The sequence below is a fragment of the Octodon degus genome, unplaced genomic scaffold (assembly GCF_000260255.1).
Source record: "Octodon degus isolate 3935 unplaced genomic scaffold, OctDeg1.0 scaffold00211, whole genome shotgun sequence".
NCBI lineage: Eukaryota > Metazoa > Chordata > Mammalia > Rodentia > Octodontidae > Octodon > Octodon degus.
In genome coordinates this window covers 3854582-3861590 of record NW_004524787.1, presented here as the reverse complement: position 1 = coordinate 3861590, position 7009 = coordinate 3854582, and positions in this window count along the sequence as shown.

Below are 7009 nucleotides of genomic sequence, written 5' to 3'. Positions count from 1 at the left end.
ATGGCAGTTATTATGGTTCATATCGATGACTTTCCCCAGCAATCTCAAGTGCTTACAGGTAGGGATTTTGGAACATGACTGGATCATGGGTGTGTGACACTGGACATCTGATGATTGATGGACTTACTGAAGATAGAAGAGCTACCTTGGGTGTGTGGTGGCACCAAACAGTAGGCTGGATAGCATACAAAAGAGGAAAAAAGAAGAAGGACCACTTCCTGTTCCCTGCGCGTCATGTCATAACCTATTTCTCCTCTGTGCCTCCCTACTTTGAAGCCAGTCAACTATGTTCCAAAGCATCTACAAGCTATGAGCTAAAATAAACCTTAATATCTCTAACTTGTAGGCATGGAGAAAGGAGAAAGTAACTAAGAAAGCTAGTTTTTCTTTCCTTCCTTCCTTTGACAGAAAGAAGAGCAGTGGTTATTGCAGGAACAATGAGGTCGGATTTCCAAGGCCAATGTGAATGAAAATATGAAGATTTACTGACTTTATGACTAGGATCTCATACATCATGTTTTCTAGATAATATATACCTTTTGCATGGATGTACTAAACAATAATAATGAGGTTACAATGATACAAATGCATAAAGTAGACCTACTAAAATCTAATGGGCTTATTAATGTGTAAATTAAAATGACCATCCTAGTAAAAGGCATGATTTTTGTGATTGTTGGAAGCCACTGAAGCTGGAAATAGATCATGTGTGGAAGAGCTGGATGAAACCTTACTGTATAAAGCAGTCAAGCTACCTTAGTCTTGAGAAAAACATCCTGCCTGGAAAATGTTGGCAATTACTCACTAGGCAACCTTCTGTCTTGTAACTTTGCAAAGATATAAATAAAGGCTCCTACTATTGCTTGGGGGTCCTTTGTCTATCAGATTTGGTCCATCACTGGACCTCAGCTACTACCTCCTGTCTTTATTTTCTGAATCCTCGCACCATTTTCTTCCAGGGACTACTGAGAAACCCACAGCCCTACATGTGATAGCAAACACAATGTTTCACTTTTAAGCAAAAAATATATTATTGAATAAATCTTTTACTGAATAAATTTTGGAGTTTTTTTCAATAAAGTTTTCCAGAAATAAGAGCATTATGGAACATGTTCAATCATGAGAGCTAATTTTCTGAAAAGTCTGAATTAGGAAGAGTCATCACTGGAAAATACAGTAGAAACCTGTAGAATCCAGGTTCCCATCATACATAGAAATAATTCAGTACTAAACAGAGCATCTGTTTATGAAACTGGAAGAAAAACTGACAATGTTTAAATACACATAACCATAATTTTTAGTTTTACAGTAGTTTTTAGGAAACCCCTATAAAATCACTTATGCTTTCATATTTTACAAGGAAATAATGCATGGAAATGTCATAAATTCTGGGCAAATGTGGCAAATTATTCCAATAAGATAATGTATTTTAAGTGCTTTGAGAATTTACAGGTGATAACTAACAATTATTAACTTAAAGATATGTTTTTCATTCCTATGCTGAATGTTATCTAATAGCTTTTGCTAATCTTAGTTTCTTTTTTTCTTCTGGTTCCAAATGAATTTTAGGCTTTTTCCTCTGGCTAGGTGAGGAATACTATTGGAATACTGATCAGGGTAGCATTAAATCCATTTCTAAGATTTGGTTATTACGAACTGTGTCATTATAAACATAGGGTTGCATATATCGCTGTGATATGATGCTTTTAATTCTTTTGGGAGATAACAAGAACTGGAACAAATTGAACTTCCAGTTTCAGTTTTTTGAGGAATCTCCATACTGAGTTACACAGTGGTTGTATCAATCTACATTCTCACCAACAGTGGAGAAAGATTCCTTTTTCCCCACAGCCTTGCCAATATTTGTTATTGGTTAGTTTCTTTTCCTTTCTTTCTTACTTTTTTCTTTCTTTCTTTCTTTTTAACAAAGGATTGAACTCAGACCCTTGTGCTTGCCAGGTAGGCACTTATTCTCCTGAGCCATCTCCCCGGTCCCTGGTTAGTTTCTTGATACTAGCCATTCTTTCATAGTAAGATGGCATCTCAGCATTGTTTTCATTTTCATCTCTCAAATGACTGACAAACAATGGTGAACATTTTCTCACAAATTTATTTGCCATTTCCAATTCTTCATCTGAGAAGTATCTACTCATTTGAGATGCATATTTTTGGAGTTGTCTATACATTGTAGATGTTAGCCCACTGTACCAAATATAGCAGGCAAAAGTTTGCCCCACTCTGTAAGTTATCTCTTCAATCTGTGGGCAGTTTATTTTACTATGAAAAATCTTTTTAATAAAATGAGATCCCAGTTATTCATTCTTTGTGATAGCCCCTGTTTTATCAGGGTTGTGTTCATTAAGTCTTTGCTATAGCCATATCTTCAAGAGTTCTAAGAACTCTTATACATGCAGAATGGCTTGGATAATCATATTGTCAATTTCTGCTGGTCTTTTGAAAGGAGTAGGTAATGCTTAAATTATTTTTCTTTTTAGTTTCATTTTTTTCCTGTTTTGAATTTCTTATAACTTCTTCATTATTGTTTTATTTCATTTCCTTTAAATGAATCTTGCACATTTATATCTGGTAATCTGAACAACTAATTTTTATATAGCATCACGTGATACAGCAACCACTGTTGAATTCCTATTACTTTTTTATTGAAATCTTGCATCATTTCTTTTTTTCTTTATTTTTTTTTGTATTTTAGGGAATCTATTTTGATTTTATTTTTGTTCATGGTGTTCAGGTTCTCACTATCAGATTGGACTTGTAGTGATCCACCTGTTTACAGCCTCCCAAGAGCTGAGATTATAGGCGTACACCACCACGTCCAGTCTTGATTGCCAGCTCAGACGCCCTAGGGGTGGTGCCTGCACGGCAGTCCCGGGAAACCCCTGGCCCCTGTGCCTGCTTGCAGGCACTTTAATCCACTGAGCTATATGACCAGCCCTCTTGCATTGTTTCTAATGCTGATTTTTTTGTATCATTATTTTGTATTCTTTAAAAATAAAAACATTCTACCTATTCTCTCATAAGATTAAGTGTTTCTGTTTTAATATCTAGATCTTTCATCCATTTTGATTTTATTTTTGTTCATGGTAAAAAATATGGGTCTAGTTTTATTTTCAAGCATGGGAAAAGCCAGTTTTCCAGCACCATTTATTAAAAAGACTTTTTGTTCCAGAAGTATTTGGTTCTGTGGTCAAAAAAAAGTTGGCTGAGTATGCTTGGCCTGTTCCTTTTCTATTGGGTCTTGGGTCTATTTTTCTTTTCAGTTCTATGTTGTTTTTTTATCAGAACAGCTTTGTGTTATAATTTCAAGTCAGGGATTATGATACCTCATGACTTGTCTTTGATGCTCAAAATTGCATTTGCTCTTCTAGGTCTCTTTTGGTTCCAAATGAATTTTAGGAGTTTTTCCTCTGATTAGGTAAAGTATGCTCTTGGAATGTTCTTTGGATTGCATTAAATCTGTATGAAAATTTTGGAAGTATGGCCATTTTTCACTATATTGGTTCTTCCTATAACAAAGCAAGGAATAGCTTTCAAACTTCTGATATCCTCTTTAAACTCCTTTTCAGAGTACTAGTTTTTAGTGTCAAGGTCTTCTACTTCCTTTGTTAGATTGATCCTAAGTATTTAATTTTTATGAATGATATTGTAAAAGGTCTTGTTTCCCTAATTTCTCTCTCAGTGAATTTGTTATTTGTGTACAAGAATGCTACTAAGTTTTAAGTATTGACTTTGTATCCAGCTATGCTATTGGATGTTGAATTTAGTTATTAAATCTAGAAGTTTTAAATTTCATGCCTATATCTTGTACTCTGGATAATGAATTTGAAGCTAACATTATGCAATGCATTAATTCTTGTTACACTTCTATAATCTCATTTTGAAATCTTGTTCTATTTTTTTCTCTTTAAAATAAAAAAAAACAACAAAATAAAATAAAATCTACAAGTCTTTTGGTGGAATTTTCTAGGTAGTGTATTATGTCATCCACAAATAATTATAATTTAAATTTTCCTTTCCTATCCTTATTCCTCTTATTTCTTTCTGTTATCTAATTGCTCTGCTTAATGTTTCCAAAGCTATCATGAATTAGTAGTGATAGTGGTCATCCTTGTCAGGCTCCTTACGTTAAATTGAAAGCTTTTAGTTTTTTGTCTTTCAGTATCATTTTGGCTGCTGGTTTGTCATAGACAGCTCTTATCAGATTGGGATTTTAAAAGAATCTATTCCAATTTTCTGTATGGTTTCTATTATGAATGGGTGTCAGACTAGTTACTTTTTCCCACATATTGAAATGATACAATTATTTTTTACATTGGTTGATTAATGTGTTTATTACACTGATTTATTTGTGTATATTTAATCATTCTGCTTCCTTGGGATGAATTCTACTTAGTTATAGTTTATAATGTTCTTGATATATTGCATTTTCTTTGCAGGTACCTTATTGAAAATTTAGTGTCTATGTTCATTAGGGAGATTGGCCTGTAGTTTTTCTATTTTGGTTAGATCCTTCTCTTGTTTTCATATCTAATAATGCTTAGTTCCAAGTATAATTTTAGAAATATTGCTTCTTTTTTAACTTCATTAAAGAATTTGTGAAGTAAAAACATTTACTCTCCTCTAAATTTCTTTTAGAAGTCAGCAGTGAATCCAAAAAGGCCTGGAATTTTCTTTGTTCATACCTTTCTAAATACATCTTCAAATTCCTTGATTGATATTGATTTATTCAGAATTTTGGAGATTCAGTCCTAGCCCAGGCTCAGTGAGTGTGTGGAAGAGCTTCTGGCTACCCTGCACCAGCAGGACTTGCCAACCCAGCCCAGGCACAGAGTGGGTGAGACCATCTTCCAGCCCCTTGGGACACGCCCCACCACTCCGCAAGACCTCCCCCACCCCGCCTGCCTGGTAGGAATTTCTGCCTCATTCCAGGAACCCCCAGATCCAATCATAGCCCAGGTACAGTGAGTGTGTGGAAGAGCTTCCAGCTACCATGCGGCAGCAGAACCTACCGCTCCCTGCCCAGGCACAAAGTGGGTGAGACAATCTTCCACCACCTTGGGATGACTCCCACCACTCCGTAGCACACCCTCACCACACCCACCAAGTAGGAATTTCTTCTGCCTTCAGGGAAACCCCAGTTCCAGTGCTAGCTCAGGCCTAGTGAGTGTGGAAGAGCTGCCTCTCCCCTCTACTCCACCTTGTCCTCTCCAGGGGACATACAGGCCTGAGGTGAAACCCGGCAGCTGCAATCCCTGCAGACAGTATAGGGGACAGAAACAACCAGCTAGTCCAGGAGGGGAACATCATGCCAGAGGGGCACAACAGGTTCATCCCCAAGGGAAGCAGCAGGAAGGAGCTGAGCACAGCAGCTAGACGAGGCCAGGCACAACTGGATAAATCCAAACTTTGTAGATCTTCACCTGAATTTCAGTAGGTACTAGGGTTATAACTGCACCAAAGTTCTACAACAAAGGTCAGAAGACAGTGCTACACAAAATGACAACGAGAAGGAACAAAATGCAATCACCGAACCCAACAAGTTCGGAGATCTGGGGGTTCCTGGAATGAGGCAGAAATTCCCACTAGGCGGGCAGGATGGGGGAGGTGCTGCGGAGTGGTGGGGAATGTCCCAAGGGGCTGGAATAGGGTCTCACCCACTCTGTGCCTGGGCTGGGTTGGCAAGTCCTGGCAGCACAGGGTAGCCAGAAGCCACCCATAACAAGTGCAGAGGACACTAACACAGAACAAATTGGGAATCACACAGCTGAAATCAATGACTCAATAGCTTCTGAAATAAAGAAACAGCTGCAGAAAGTTATAGAGGAACTCAGATTGGAAATGAAAAAAAGAAATCCCTGAGCTAATAACATCTGCAGTAAAGAATCAAATGCAGAAACATATGGAAGAAACCCAGTGTCCACCCAGAACAAGTGCAGAGGACAGTAGCTCAGCTCAAAATGTATGAATTAATAGCGTCGATAGTAAATAAGCAACAGCAGAAAGTTATAGAGGAACTCAGAGCAGAATTTTCTGAAATAAGAAAAGAATTCTCAGAACTCATAGCACCTGAAGTAAAGAATCAACTACAAAAACATAGGTAGGAAACCCAATCTGAAAAAAAAAACTGCAGTGAACGAATGAATAATTGCTTCTAAAGAAGACATTGATAAAAAAAGAGATTATAAAAATGATGGATTCCTTGAGTGAGCAATATAGGAAAGAAATAGATTGCATGAAGCAGAGTCAAAGAGACATAAAGGAATTTAAAATCTCAATCACAAGCATGCAAAACCATTTATGTGAAAGTGAAGACAGAGTTTCAGATCTTGAAGAAACTGGTGCAGCTAGTGAAAAGGTAAGAAAGGATCTCTAAAAAACAACTAGGATGCAAGAAAAAATAATCCATCACTTACAAGATGATGCAAAGATGAACAATGTGAGAATAATAGGCATCAATGAGAAAGAAAGAAAGTCAAAACAAATGATATTAAAAAAATATGAGCAGAAGTAATAGCAGAAAACTTCCCAAATATGAGGAAACAATCTGACATTCAGGTAAGCGAAGCATATAGAATGCCAAGTAACCTCACCCCAATTAAAAACACACCAAGACATACAATAGTCAAGATCCCAGAAATTCTGCACAAGAATAATATACTGAAAGCCACTAGAGAAAAGAAGCAGATCACATTCAAAGGAAAAACCCATCAGAATTATGGCCGACTTCTCTTCACAAACCATGAAGGCAAGAAGAGCATGGAGCAGAGTACTTTAAGTCCTTTATGAAAACAAATTCCAGCCCAGACTAATATAGCCTGCAAAACTCTCTTCCACTTTGATGGAGAAGTGAAACACTTCCATGACAAAGAACAACTAAAGAATTTCATGATGACAAAGCCAACCCTACACAGGATACTGAAAGGTGTTCTAGAGAGGGACCAAAATGATCAGAACTCCATGAATGAGATAACAAGCAACCAACTAAATAGGG